Here is a 16,160-nt window from a genome sequence, read left to right as displayed (position 1 = left end):
CTGAAGGTGTTAGAAGTGTTTTGCATGATTTTTGAAGTTAGAGCCTGAAATGTCAGAAAACGGCATTTCAGCACATAACAAACTTGGTTCAGGCAATGCAAGCTGAAACTAGGCCCAAAATTAAAATTGCAAAATGTGCATGAATAAAACCTATTTTGCAAACCAGAGAAACATATCTGAAGGTGTTAGAAGTGTTTTGCATGATTTTTGAAGTTAGAGGCTGAAATGTCAGAAAACGGTGTTTCAGCACATAACAAACTTGGTTCAGGCAATGCAAGCTGAAACTCGGTCTAAAATTAAAATTGCAGTCTGTGCATGAATAAAACCTATTTTGCAATACAGAGAAACATATCTGAAGGTGTTAGAAGTGTTTTGCATGATTTTTGAAGTTAGAGCCTGAAATGTCAGAAAACGGCGTTTCAGCACTTAACAAACTTGGTTCTCGCAATGCAAGCTGAAACTTGGTCCAAAATTAAAATTGCAGTCTGTGCATGAATAAAACCTATTTTGCAACACAGAGAAACATATCTGAAGGTGTTAAAAGTGTTTTGCATGATTTTTGAAGTTAGAGCCTGAAATGTCAGAAAACGGCGTTTCAGCACATAACAAACTTGGTTCAGGCAATGCAAGCTGAAACTCGGTCCAAAATTAAAATTGCAGTCTGTGCATGAATGAAACGTATTTTGCAACACACAGAAACATATCTGAAGGTGTTAGAAGTGTTTTGCATGATTTTTGAAGTTAGAGCCTGAAATGTCAGAAAACGGCATTTCAGCACATAACAAACTTGGTTCAGGCAATGCAAGCTGAAACTAGGCCCAAAATTAAAATTGCAAAATGTGCATGAATAAAACCTATTTTGCAACACAGAGAAACATATCTGAAGGTGTTAGAAGTGTTTTGCATGATTTTTGAAGTTAGAGGCTGAAATGTCAGAAAACGGCGTTTCAGCACATAACAAACTTGGTTCAGGCAATGCAAGCTGAAACTCAGCCCAAAATTAAAATTGCAGTCTGTGCATGAATAAAACCTATTTTGCAACACAGAGAAACATATCTGAAGGTGTTAGAAGTGTTTTGCATGATTTTTGAAGTTGGAGCCTGAAATGTCAGAAAACAGCCTTTCAACGCAGAACAAACTTGGTTCAGGCAATGCAAGCTGAAACTCGGTCTAAAATTAAAATTGCAGTCTGTGCATGAATAAAACCTATTTTGCAATACAGAGAAACATATCTGAAGGTGTTAGAAGTGTTTTGCATGATTTTTGAAGTTAGAGCCTGAAATGTCAGAAAACGGCGTTTCAGCACTTAACAAACTTGGTTCAGGCAATGCAAGCTGAAACTCGGCCCAAAATTAAAATTGCAGTCTGTGCATGAATAAAACCTATTTTGAAACACAGAGAAACATATCTGAAGATGTTAGAAGTGTTTTGCATGATTTTTGAAGTTAAAGCCTGAAATGTCAGAAAACGGCGTTTCAGCACTTAACAAACTTGGTTCTGGCAATGCAAGCTGAAACTTGGTCCAAAATTAAAATTGCAGTCTGTGCATGAATAAAACCTATTTTGCAACACAGAGAAACATATCTGAAGGTGTTAGAAGTGTTTTGCATGATTTTTGAAGTTAGAGCCTGAAATGTCAGAAAACAGCGTTTCAGCACTTAACAAACTTTGTTCTGGCAATGCAAGCTGAAACTCGGTCCAAAACTAAAATTGCAGTCTGTGCATGAATAAAACCTATTTTGAAACACAGAGAAACATATCTGAAGGTGTTAGAAGTGTTTTGCATGATTTTTGAAGTTAAAGCCTGAAATGTCAGAAAACGGCGTTTCAGCACTTAACAAACTTGGTTCTGGCAATGCAAGCTGAAACTTGGTCCAAAATTAAAATTGCAGTCTGTGCATGAATAAAACCTATTTTGCAACACAGAGAAACATATCTGAAGGTGTTAGAAGTGTTTTGCATGATTTTTGAAGTTAGAGCCTGAAATGTCAGAAAACGGCGTTTCAGCACATAACAAACTTGGTTCAGGCAATGCAAGCTGAAACTCGGCCCAAAATTAAAATTGCAGTCTGTGCATGAATAAAACCTATTTTGCAACACAGAGAAACATATCTGAAGGTGTTAGAAGTGTTTTGCATGATTTTTGAAGTTGCAGCCTGAAATGTCAGAAAACAGCCTTTCAACGCAGAACAAACTTGGTTAAGGCAATGCAAGCTGAAACTCGGCCCAAAAGTAAAATTGCAGTCTGTGCATGAATAAAAATTATTTTGCAACACAGAGAAACATATCTGAAGGTGTTAGAAGTGTTTTGCATGATTTTTGAAGTTACAGCCTGAAATGTCAGAAAACGGCGTTTCAGCACTTAACAAACTTGGTTCTCGCAATGCAAGCTGAAACTTGGTCCAAAATTAAAATTGCAGTCTGTGCATGAATAAAACCTATTTTGCAACACAGAGAAACATATCTGAAGGTGTTAAAAGTGTTTTGCATGATTTTTGAAGTTAGAGCCTGAAATGTCAGAAAACGGCGTTTCAGCACATAACAAACTTGGTTCAGGCAATGCAAGCTGAAACTCGGTCCAAAATTAAAATTGCAGTCTGTGCATGAATGAAACGTATTTTGCAACACACAGAAACATATCTGAAGGTGTTAGAAGTGTTTTGCATGATTTTTGAAGTTAGAGCCTGAAATGTCAGAAAACGGCATTTCAGCACATAACAAACTTGGTTCAGGCAATGCAAGCTGAAACTAGGCCCAAAATTAAAATTGCAAAATGTGCATGAATAAAACCTATTTTGCAACACAGAGAAACATATCTGAAGGTGTTAGAAGTGTTTTGCATGATTTTTGAAGTTAGAGCCTGAAATGTCAGAAAACGGCGTTTCAGCACATAACAAACTTGGATCTGGCAATGCAAGCTGACACTTGGTCCAAAATTAAAATTGCAGTCTGTGCATGAATGAAACGTATTTTGCAACACACAGAAACATATCTGAAGGTGTTAGAAGTGTTTTGCATGATTTTTGAAGTTAGAGCCTGAAATGTCAGAAAACGGCGTTTCAGCACATAACAAACTTGGTTCAGGCAATGCAAGCTGAAACTAGGCCCAAAATTAAAATTGCAAAATGTGCATGAATAAAACCTATTTTGCAACACAGAGAAACATATCTGAAGGTGTTAGAAGTGTTTTGCATGATTTTTGAAGTTAGAGGCTGAAATGTCAGAAAACGGCGTTTCAGCACATAACAAACTTGGTTCAGGCAATGCAAGCTGAAACTCTGTCTAAAATTAAAATTGCAGTCTGTGCATGAAAAAAAAACCTATTTTGCAATACAGAGAAACATATCTGAAGGCGTTAGAAGTGTTTTGCATGATTTTTGAAGTTAGAGCCTGAAATGTCAGAAAACAGCGTTTCAGCACTTAACAAACTTGGTTCTGGCAATGCAAGCTGAAACTCGGTCCAAAATTAAAATTGCAGTCTGTGCATGAATAAAACCTATTTTGAAACACAGAGAAACATATCTGAAGGTGTTAGAAGTGTTTTGCATGATTTTTGAAGTTAGAGCCTGAAATGTCAGAAAACGGCGTTGCAGCACATAACAAACTTGGTTCAGGCAATGCAAGCTGAAACTCGGCCCAAAATTAAAATTGCAATCTGTGCATGAATAAAACCTATTTTGCAACACAGAGAAACATATCTGAAGGTGTTAGAAGTGTTTTGCATGATTTTTGAAGTTAGAGCCTGAAATGTCAGAAAACAGCGTTTCAGCACTTAACAAACTTGGTTCTGGCAATGCAAGCTGAAACTCGGTCCAAAATTAAAATTGCAGTCTGTGCATGAATAAAACCTATTTTGAAACACAGAGAAACATATCTGAAGGTGTTAGAAGTGTTTTGCATGATTTTTGAAGTTAGAGCCTGAAATGTCAGAAAACGGCATTTCAGCACATAACAAACTTGATTCAGGCAATGCAAGCTGAAACTAGGCCCAAAATTAAAATTGCAAAATGTGCATGAATAAAACCTATTTTGCAACACAGAGAAACATATCTGAAGGTGTTAGAAGTGTTTTGCATGATTTTTGAAGTTAGAGGCTGAAATGTCAGAAAACGGCGTTTCAGCACATAACAAACTTGGTTCAGGCAATGCAAGCTGAAACTCAGCCCAAAATTAAAATTGCAGTCTGTGCATGAATAAAACCTATTTTGCAACACAGAGAAACATATCTGAAGGTGTTAGAAGTGTTTTGCATGATTTTTGAAGTTAGAGCCTGAAATGTCAGAAAACGGCGTTTCAGCACTTAACAAACTTGGTTCAGGCAATGCAAGCTGAAACTCGGTCCAAAATTAAAATTGCAGTCTGTGCATGAATAAAACCTATTTTGCAATACAGAGAAACATATCTGAAGTTGTTAGAAGTGTTTTGCATGATTTTTGAAGTTAGAGGCTGAAATGTCAGAAAACGGCGTTTCAGCACATAACAAACTTGGTTCAGGCAATGCAAGCTGAAACTCGGCCCAAAATTAAAATTGCAGTCTGTGCATGAATAAAACCTATTTTGCAACACAGAGAAACATATCTGAAGGTGTTAGAAGTGCTTTGCATGATTTTTGAAGTTAGAGCCTGAAATGTCAGAAAACGGCTTTTCAGCACATAACAAACTTGGTTCAGGCAATGCAAGCTGAAACTCTGTCTAAAATTAAAATTGCAGTCTGTGCATGAAAAAAAACCTATTTTGCAATACAGAGAAACATATCTGAAGGCGTTAGAAGTGTTTTGCATGATTTTTGAAGTTAGAGCCTGAAATGTCAGAAAACAGCGTTGCAGCACATAACAAACTTGGTTCAGGCAATGCAAGCTGAAACTCGGCCCAAAATTAAAATTGCAATCTGTGCATGAATAAAACCTATTTTGAAACACAGAGAAACATATCTGAAGGTGTTAGAAGTGTTTTGCATGATTTTTGAAGTTAGAGCCTGAAATGTCAGAAAACGGCGTTGCAGCACATAACAAACTTGGTTCAGGCAATGCAAGCTGAAACTCGGCCCAAAATTAAAATTGCAATCTGTGCATGAATTAAACCTATTTTGCAACACAGAGAAACATATCTGAAGGTGTTAGAAGTGTTTTGCATGATTTTTGAAGTTAGAGCCTGAAATGTCAGAAAACAGCGTTTCAGCACTTAACAAACTTGGTTCTGGCAATGCAAGCTGAAACTCGGTCCAAAATTAAAATTGCAGTCTGTGCATGAATAAAACCTATTTTGAAACACAGAGAAACATATCTGAAGGTGTTAGAAGTGTTTTGCATGATTTTTGAAGTTAAAGCCTGAAATGTCAGAAAACGGCGTTTCAGCACTTAACAAACTTGGTTCTGGCAATGCAAGCTGAAACTTGGTCCAAAATTAAAATTGCAGTCTGTGCATGAATAAAACCTATTTTGCAACACAGAGAAACATATCTGAAGGTGTTAGAAGTGTTTTGCATGATTTTTGAAGTTAGAGCCTGAAATGTCAGAAAACGGCGTTTCAGCACATAACAAACTTGGTTCAGGCAATGCAAGATGAAACTCGGCCCAAAATTAAAATTGCAGTCTGTGCATGAATAAAACCTATTTTGAAACACAGAGAAACATATCTGAAGGTGTTAGAAGTGTTTTGCATGATTTTTGAAGTTAAAGCCTGAAATGTCAGAAAACGGCGTTTCAGCACTTAACAAACTTGGTTCTGGCAATGCAAGCTGAAACTCGGTCCAAAATTAAAATTGCAGTCTGTGCATGAATAAAACCTATTTTGCAACACAGAGAAACATATCTGAAGGTGTTAGAAGTGTTTTGCATGATTTTTGAAGTTAGAGCCTGAAATGTCAGAAAACAGCGTTTCAGCACTTAACAAACTTGGTTCTGGCAATGCAAGCTGAAACTCGGCCCAAAATTAAAATTGCAGTCTGTGCATGAATGAAACGTATTTTGCAACACACAGAAACATATCTGAAGGTGTTAGAAGTGTTTTTCATGATTTTTGAAGTTAGAGCCTGAAATGTCAGAAAACGGCGTTTCAGCACATAACAAACTTGGTTCACGCAATGCAAGCTGAAACTCGGCCCAAAATTAAAATTGCAGTCTGTGCATGAATAAAACCTATTTTGAAACACAGAGAAACATATCTGAAGGTGTTAGAAGTGTTTTGCATGATTTTTGAAGTTAGAGCCTGAAATGTCAGAAAACGGCGTTTCAGCACATAACAAACTTGGTTCAGGCAATGCAAGCTGAAACTCGGCCCCAAATTAAAATTGCAGTCTGTGCATGAATAAAACCTATTGTGCAACACAGAGAAACATATCTGAAGGTGTTAGAAGTGTTTTGCATGATTTTTGAAGTTGCAGCCTGAAATGTCAGAAAACAGCCTTTCAACGCAGAACAAACTTGGTTCAGGCAATGCAAGCTGAAACTCGGTCTAAAATTAAAATTGCAGTCTGTGCATGAATAAAACCTATTTTGCAACACAGAGAAACATATCTGAAGGTGTTAGAAGTGTTTTGCATGATTTTTGAAGTTAGAGCCTGAAATGTCAGAAAACGGCTTTTCAGCACATAACAAACTTGGTTCAGGCAATGCAAGCTGAAACTCTGTCTAAAATTAAAATTGCAGTCTGTGCATGAATAAAACCTATTTTGCAATACAGAGAAACATATCTGAAGGTGTTAGAAGTGTTTTGCATGATTTTTTAAGTTAGAGCATGAAATGTCAGAAAACAGCGTTTCAGCACTTCACAAACTTGGTTCTGGCAATGCAAGCTGAAACTCTGTCTAAAATTAAAATTGCAGTCTGTGCATGAAAAAAAACCTATTTTGCAATACAGAGAAACATATCTGAAGGCGTTAGAAGTGTTTTGCATGATTTTTGAAGTTAGAACCTGAAATGTCAGAAAACAGCGTTTCAGCACTTAACAAACTTGGTTCTGGCAATGCAAGCTGAAACTCGGTCCAAAATTAAAATTGCAGTCTGTGCATGAATAAAACCTATTTTGAAACACAGAGAAACATATCTGAAGGTGTTAGAAGTGTTTTGCATGATTTTTGAAGTTAGAGCCTGAAATGTCAGAAAACGGCTTTTCAGCACATAACAAACTTGGTTCAGGCAATGCAAGCTGAAACTCGGTCCAAAATTAAAATTGCAGTCTGTGCATGAATAAAACCTATTTTGCAACACAGAGAAACATATCTGAAGGTGTTAGAAGTGTTTTGCATGATTTTTGAAGTTAGAGCCTGAAATGTCAGAAAACGGCGTTGCAGCACATAACAAACTTGGTTCAGGCAATGCAAGCTGAAACTCGGCCCAAAATTAAAATTGCAATCTGTGCATGAATAAAACCTATTTTGCAACACAGAGAAACATATCTGAAGGTGTTAGAAGTGTTTTGCATGATTTTTGAAGTTAGAGCCTGAAATGTCAGAAAACAGCGTTTCAGCACTTAACAAACTTGGTTCTGGCAATGCAAGCTGAAACTCGGTCCAAAATTAAAATTGCAGTCTGTGCATGAATAAAACCTATTTTGAAACACAGAGAAACATATCTGAAGGTGTTAGAAGTGTTTTGCATGATTTTTGAAGTTAAAGCCTGAAATGTCAGAAAACGGCGTTTCAGCACTTAACAAACTTGGTTTTGGCAATGCAAGCTGAAACTTGGTCCAAAATTAAAATTGCAGTCTGTGCATGAATAAAACCTATTTTGCAACACAGAGAAACATATCTGAAGGTGTTAGAAGTGTTTTGCATGATTTTTGAAGTTAGAGCCTGAAATGTCAGAAAACGGCGTTTCAGCACATAACAAACTTGGTTCAGGCAATGCAAGCTGAAACTCGGCCCAAAATTAAAATTGCAGTCTGTGCATGAATAAAACCTATTTTGAAACACAGAGAAACATATCTGAAGGTGTTAGAAGTGTTTTGCATCATTTTTGAAGTTAAAGCCTGAAATGTCAGAAAACGGCGTTTCAGCCCTTAACAAACTTGGTTCTGGCAATGCAAGCTGAAACTTGGTCCAAAATTAAAATTGCAGTCTGTGCATGAATAAAACCTATTTTGCAACACAGAGAAACATATCTGAAGGTGTTAGAAGTGTTTTGCATGATTTTTGAAGTTAGAGCCTGAAATGTCAGAAAACAGCGTTTCAGCACTTAACAAACTTGGTTCTGGCAATGCAAGCTGAAACTCGGTCCAAAATTAAAATTGCAGTCTGTGCATGAATAAAACCTATTTTGAAACACAGAGAAACATATCTGAAGGTGTTAGAAGTGTTTTGCATGATTTTTGAAGTTAAAGCCTGAAATGTCAGAAAACGGCGTTTCAGCACTTAACAAACTTGGTTCTGGCAATGCAAGCTGAAACTTGGTCCAAAATTAAAATTGCAGTCTGTGCATGAATAAAACCTATTTTGCAACACAGAGAAACATATCTGAAGGTGTTAGAAGTGTTTTGCATGATTTTTGAAGTTAGAGCCTGAAATGTCAGAAAACGGCGTTTCAGCACATAACAAACTTGGTTCAGGCAATGCCAGCTGAAACTCGGCCCAAAATTAAAATTGCAGTCTGTGCATGAATAAAACCTATTTTGCAACACAGAGAAACATATCTGAAGGTGTTAGAAGAGTTTTGCATGATTTTTGAAGTTGCAGCCTGAAATGTCAGAAAACAGCCTTTCAACGCAGAACAAACTTGGTTAAGGCAATGCAAGCTGAAACTCGGCCCAAAAGTAAAATTGCAGTCTGTGCATGAATAAAACCTATTTTGCAACACAGAGAAACATATCTGAAGGTGTTAGAAGTGTTTTGCATGATTTTTGTAGTTAGAGTCTGAAATGTCAGAAAACGGCGTTTCAGCACTTAACAAACTTGGTTCTCGCAATGCAAGCTGAAACTTGGTCCAAAATTAAAATTGCAGTCTGTGCATGAATAAAACCTATTTTGCAACACAGAGAAACATATCTGAAGGTGTTAAAAGTGTTTTGCATGATTTTTGAAGTTAGAGCCTGAAATGTCAGAAAACGGCGTTTCAGCACATAACAAACTTGGTTCAGGCAATGCAAGCTGAAACTCGGTCCAAAATTAAAATTGCAGTCTGTGCATGAATGAAACGTATTTTGCAACACACAGAAACATATCTGAAGGTGTTAGAAGTGTTTTGCATGATTTTTGAAGTTAGAGCCTGAAATGTCAGAAAACGGCATTTCAGCACATAACAAACTTGGTTCAGGCAATGCAAGCTGAAACTAGGCCCAAAATTAAAATTGCAAAATGTGCATGAATAAAACCTATTTTGCAACACAGAGAAACATATCTGAAGGTGTTAGAAGTGATTTGCATGATTTTTGAAGTTAGAGGCTGAAATGTCAGAAAACGGCGTTTCAGCACATAACAAACTTGGTTCAGGCAATGCATGCTGAAACTCAGCCCAAAATTAAAATTGCAGTCTGTGCATGAATAAAACCTATTTTGCAACACAGAGAAACATATCTGAAGGTGTTAGAAGTGTTTTGCATGATTTTTGAAGTTGGAGCCTGAAATGTCAGAAAACAGCCTTTCAACGCAGAACAAACTTGGTTCAGGCAATGCAAGCTGAAACTCGGTCTAAAGTTAAAATTGCAGTCTGTGCATGAATAAAACCTATTTTGCAATACAGAGAAACATATCTGAAGGTGTTAGAAGTGTTTTGCATGATTTTTGAAGTTAGAGCCTGAAATGTCAGAAAACGGCGTTTCAGCACTTAACAAACTTGGTTCAGGCAATGCAAGCTGAAACTCGGTCCAAAATTAAAATTGCAGTCTGTGCATGAATAAAACCTATTTTGCAACACAGAGAAACATATCTGAAGGTGTTAGAAGTGTTTTGCATGATTTTTGAAGTTAGAGCCTGAAATGTCAGAAAACGGCGTTTCAGCACTTAACAAACTTGGTTCTCGCAATGCAAGCTGAAACTTGGTCCAAAATTAAAATTGCAGTCTGTGCATGAATAAAACCTATTTTGCAACACAGAGAAACATATCTGAAGGTGTTAAAAGTGTTTTGCATGATTTTTGAAGTTAGAGCCTGAAATGTCAGAAAACGGCGTTTCAGCACATAACAAACTTGGTTCAGGCAATGCAAGCTGAATCTCGGTCCAAAATTAAAATTGCAGTCTGTGCATGAATGAAACGTATTTTGCAACACACTGAAACATATCTGAAGGTGTTAGAAGTGTTTTGCATGATTTTTGAAGTTAGAGCCTGAAATGTCAGAAAACGGCATTTCAGCACATAACAAACTTGGTTCAGGCAATGCAAGCTGAAACTAGGCCCAAAATTAAAATTGCAAAATGTGCATGAATAAAACCTATTTTGCAACCCAGAGAAACATATCTGAAGGTGTTAGAAGTGTTTTGCATGATTTTTGAAGTTAGAGGCTGAAATGTCAGAAAACGGTGTTTCAGCACATAACAAACTTGGTTCAGGCAATGCAAGCTGAAACTCGGTCTAAAATTAAAATTGCAGTCTGTGCATGAATAAAACCTATTTTGCAATACAGAGAAACATATCTGAAGGTGTTAGAAGTGTTTTGCATGATTTTTGAAGTTAGAGCCTGAAATGTCAGAAAACGGCGTTTCAGCACTTAACAAACTTGGTTCTCGCAATGCAAGCTGAAACTTGGTCCAAAATTAAAATTGCAGTCTGTGCATGAATAAAACCTATTTTGCAACACAGAGAAACATATCTGAAGGTGTTAAAAGTGTTTTGCATGATTTTTGAAGTTAGAGCCTGAAATGTCAGAAAACGGCGTTTCAGCACATAACAAACTTGGTTCAGGCAATGCAAGCTGAAACTCGGTCCAAAATTAAAATTGCAGTCTGTGCATGAATGAAACGTATTTTGCAACACACAGAAACATATCTGAAGGTGTTAGAAGTGTTTTGCATGATTTTTGAAGTTAGAGCCTGAAATGTCAGAAAACGGCATTTCAGCACATAACAAACTTGGTTCAGGCAATGCAAGCTGAAACTAGGCCCAAAATTAAAATTGCAAAATGTGCATGAATAAAACCTATTTTGCAACACAGAGAAACATATCTGAAGGTGTTAGAAGTGTTTTGCATGATTTTTGAAGTTAGAGGCTGAAATGTCAGAAAACGGCGTTTCAGCACATAACAAACTTGGTTCAGGCAATGCAAGCTGAAACTCAGCCCAAAATTAAAATTGCAGTCTGTGCATGAATAAAACCTATTTTGCAACACAGAGAAACATATCTGAAGGTGTTAGAAGTGTTTTGCATGATTTTTGAAGTTGGAGCCTGAAATGTCAGAAAACAGCCTTTCAAGGCAGAACAAACTTGGTTCAGGCAATGCAAGCTGAAACTCGGTCTAAAATTAAAATTGCAGTCTGTGCATGAATAAAACCTATTTTGCAATACAGAGAAACATATCTGAAGGTGTTAGAAGTGTTTTGCATGATTTTTGAAGTTAGAGCCTGAAATGTCAGAAAACGGCGTTTCAGCACTTAACAAACTTGGTTCTCGCAATGCAAGCTGAAACTTGGTCCAAAATTAAAATTGCAGTCTGTGCATGAATAAAACCTATTTTGCAACACAGAGAAACATATCTGAAGGTGTTAAAAGTGTTTTGCATGATTTTTGAAGTTAGAGCCTGAAATGTCAGAAAACGGCGTTTAAGCACATAACAAACTTGGTTCAGGCAATGCAAGCTGAATCTCGGTCCAAAATTAAAATTGCAGTCTGTGCATGAATGAAACGTATTTTGCAACACACTGAAACATATCTGAAGGTGTTAGAAGTGTTTTGCATGATTTTTGAAGTTAGAGCCTGAAATGTCAGAAAACGGCATTTCAGCACATAACAAACTTGGTTCAGGCAATGCAAGCTGAAACTAGGCCCAAAATTAAAATTGCAAAATGTGCATGAATAAAACCTATTTTGCAACACAGAGAAACATATCTGAAGGTGTTAGAAGTGTTTTGCATGATTTTTGAAGTTAGAGGCTGAAATGTCAGAAAACGGCGTTTCAGCACATAACAAACTTGGTTCAGGCAATGCAAGCTAAAACTAGGCCCAAAATTAAAATTGCAAAATGTGCATGAATAAAACCTATTTTGCAACACAGAGAAACATATCTGAAGGTGTTAGAAGTGTTTTGCATGATTTTTGAAGTTAGAGGCTGAAATGTCAGAAAACGGCGTTTCAGCACATAACAAACTTGGTTCAGGCAATGCAAGCTGAAACTCAGCCCAAAATTAAAATTGCAGTCTGTGCATGAATAAAACCTATTTTGCAACACAGAGAAACATATCTGAAGGTGTTAGAAGTGTTTTGCATGATTTTTGAAGTTGGATCCTGAAATGTCAGAAAACAGCCTTTCAACGCAGAACAAACTTGGTTCAGGCAATGCAAGCTGAAACTCGGTCTAAAATTAAAATTGCAGTCTGTGCATGAATAAAACCTATTTTGCAATACAGAGAAACATATCTGAAGGTGTTAGAAGTGTTTTGCATGATTTTTGAAGTTAGAGCCTGAAATGTCAGAAAACGGCGTTTCAGCACTTAACAAACTTGGTTCAGGCAATGCAAGCTGAAACTCGGTCCAAAATTAAAATTGCAGTCTGTGCATGAATAAAACCTATTTTGAAACACAGAGAAACATATCTGAAGATGTTAGAAGTGTTTTGCATGATTTTTGAAGTTAAAGCCTGAAATGTCAGAAAACGGCGTTTCAGCACTTAACAAACTTGGTTCTGGCAATGCAAGCTGAAACTTGGTCCAAAATTAAAATTGCAGTCTGTGCATGAATAAAACCTATTTTGCAACACAGAGAAACATATCTGAAGGTGTTAGAAGTGTTTTGCATGATTTTTGAAGTTAGAGCCTGAAATGTCAGAAAACGGCGTTTCAGCACATAACAAACTTGGTTCAGGCAATGCAAGCTGAAACTCGGCCCAAAATTAAAATTGCAGTCTGTGCATGAATAAAACCTATTTTGCAACACAGAGAAACATATCTGAAGGTGTTAGAAGTGTTTTGCATGATTTTTGAAGTTGCAGCCTGAAATGTCAGAAAACAGCCTTTCAACGCAGAACAAACTTGGTTAAGGCAATGCAAGCTGAAACTCGGCCCAAAAGTAAAATTGCAGTCTGTGCATGAATAAAACCTATTTTGCAACACAGAGAAACATATCTGAAGGTGTTAGAAGTGTTTTGCATGATTTTTGAAGTTAGAGCCTGAAATGTCAGAAAACGGCGTTTCAGCACTTAACAAACTTGGTTCTCGCAATGCAAGCTGAAACTTGGTCCAAAATTAAAATTGCAGTCTGTGCATGAATAAAACCTATTTTGCAACACAGAGAAACATATCTGAAGGTGTTAAAAGTGTTTTGCATGATTTTTGAAGTTAGAGCCTGAAATGTCAGAAAACGGCGTTTCAGCACATAACAAACTTGGTTCAGGCAATGCAAGCTGAAACTCGGTCCAAAATTAAAATTGCAGTCTGTGCATGAATGAAACGTATTTTGCAACACACAGAAACATATCTGAAGGTGTTAGAAGTGTTTTGCATGATTTTTGAAGTTAGAGCCTGAAATGTCAGAAAACGGCATTTCAGCACATAACAAACTTGGTTCAGGCAATGCAAGCTGAAACTAGGCCCAAAATTAAAATTGCAAAATGTGCATGAATAAAACCTATTTTGCAACACAGAGAAACATATCTGAAGGTGTTAGAAGTGTTTTGCATGATTTTTGAAGTTAGAGCCTGAAATGTCAGAAAACGGCGTTTCAGCACATAACAAACTTGGTTCTGGCAATGCAAGCTGACACTTGGTCCAAAATTAAAATTGCAGTCTGTGCATGAATGAAACGTATTTTGCAACACACAGAAACATATCTGAAGGTGTTAGAAGTGTTTTGCATGATTTTTGAAGTTAGAGCCTGAAATGTCAGAAAACGGCGTTTCAGCACATAACAAACTTGGTTCAGGCAATGCAAGCTGAAACTAGGCCCAAAATTAAAATTGCAAAATGTGCATGAATAAAACCTATTTTGCAACACAGAGAAACATATCTGAAGGTGTTAGAAGTGTTTTGCATGATTTTTGAAGTTAGAGGCTGAAATGTCAGAAAACGGCGTTTCAGCACATAACAAACTTGGTTCAGGCAATGCAAGCTGAAACTCAGCCCAAAATTAAAATTGCAGTCTGTGCATGAATAAAATCTATTTTGCAACACAGAGAAACATATCTGAAGGTGTTAGAAGTGTTTTGCATGATTTTTGAAGTTGGAGCCTGAAATGTCAGAAAACAGCCTTTCAACGCAGAACAAACTTGGTTCAGGCAATGCAAGCTGAAACTCGGTCTAAAATTAAAATTGCAGTCTGTGCATGAATAAAACCTATTTTGCAATACAGAGAAACATATCTGAAGGTGTTAGAAGTGTTTTGCATGATTTTTGAAGTTAGAGCCTGAAATGTCAGAAAACGGCGTTTCAGCACTTAACAAACTTGGTTCTGGCAATGCAAGCTGAAACTTGGTCCAAAATTAAAATTGCAGTCTGTGCATGAATAAAACCTATTTTGCAACACAGAGAAACATATCTGAAGGTGTTAGAAGTGTTTTGCATGATTTTTGAAGTTAGAGCCTGAAATGTCAGAAAACGGCGTTTCAGCACTTAACAAACTTGGTTCAGGCAATGCAAGCTGAAACTCGGCCCAAAATTAAAATTGCAGTCTGTGCATGAATAAAACCTATTTTGCAACACAGAGAAACATATCTGAAGGTGTTAGAAGTGCTTTGCATGATTTTTGAAGTTAGAGCCTGAAATGTCAGAAAACGGCTTTTCAGCACATAACAAACTTGGTTCAGGCAATGCAAGCTGAAACTCTGTCTAAAATTAAAATTGCAGTCTGTGCATGAAAAAAAACCTATTTTGCAATACAGAGAAACATATCTGAAGGCGTTAGAAGTGTTTTGCATGATTTTTGAAGTTAGAGCCTGAAATGTCAGAAAACAGCGTTTCAGCACTTAACAAACTTGGTTCTGGCAATGCAAGCTGAAACTCGGTCCAAAATTAAAATTGCAGTCTGTGCATGAATAAAACCTATTTTGAAACACAGAGAAACATATCTGAAGGTGTTAGAAGTGTTTTGCATGATTTTTGAAGTTAGAGCCTGAAATGTCAGAAAACGGCGTTGCAGCACATAACAAACTTGGTTCAGGCAATGCAAGCTGAAACTCGGCCCAAAATTAAAATTGCAATCTGTGCATGAATAAAACCTATTTTGCAACACAGAGAAACATATCTGAAGGTGTTAGAAGTGTTTTGCATGATTTTTGAAGTTAGAGCCTGAAATGTCAGAAAACAGCGTTTCAGCACTTAACAAACTTGGTTCTGGCAATGCAAGCTGAAACTCGGTCCAAAATTAAAATTGCAGTCTGTGCATGAATAAAACCTATTTTGAAACACAGAGAAACATATCTGAAGGTGTTAGAAGTGTTTTGCATGATTTTTGAAGTTAGAGCCTGAAATGTCAGAAAACGGCATTTCAGCACATAACAAACTTGGTTCAGGCAATGCAAGCTGAAACTAGGCCCAAAATTAAAATTGCAAAATGTGCATGAATAAAACCTATTTTGCAACACAGAGAAACATATCTGAAGGTGTTAGAAGTGTTTTGCATGATTTTTGAAGTTAGAGGCTGAAATGTCAGAAAACGGCGTTTCAGCACATAACAAACTTGGTTCAGGCAATGCAAGCTGAAACTCAGCCCAAAATTAAAATTGCAGTCTGTGCATGAATAAAACCTATTTTGCAACACAGAGAAACATATCTGAAGGTGTTAGAAGTGTTTTGCATGATTTTTGAAGTTGGAGCCTGAAATGTCAGAAAACAGCCTTTCAACGCAGAACAAACTTGGTTCAGGCAATGCAAGCTGAAACTCGGTCTAAAATTAAAATTGCAGTCTGTGCATGAATAAAACCTATTTTGCAATACAGAGAAACATATCTGAAGGCGTTAGAAGTGTTTTGCATGATTTTTGAAGTTAGAGCCTGAAATGTCAGAAAACAGCGTTTCAGCACTTAACAAACTTGGTTCTGGCAATGCAAGCTGAAACTCGGTCCAAAATTAAAATTGCAGTCTGTGC

Source organism: Garra rufa, chromosome 9, assembly GCF_049309525.1.
Source record: "Garra rufa chromosome 9, GarRuf1.0, whole genome shotgun sequence".
Taxonomy (NCBI): domain Eukaryota; kingdom Metazoa; phylum Chordata; class Actinopteri; order Cypriniformes; family Cyprinidae; genus Garra; species Garra rufa.
This window is presented reverse-complemented; position numbering follows the sequence as displayed.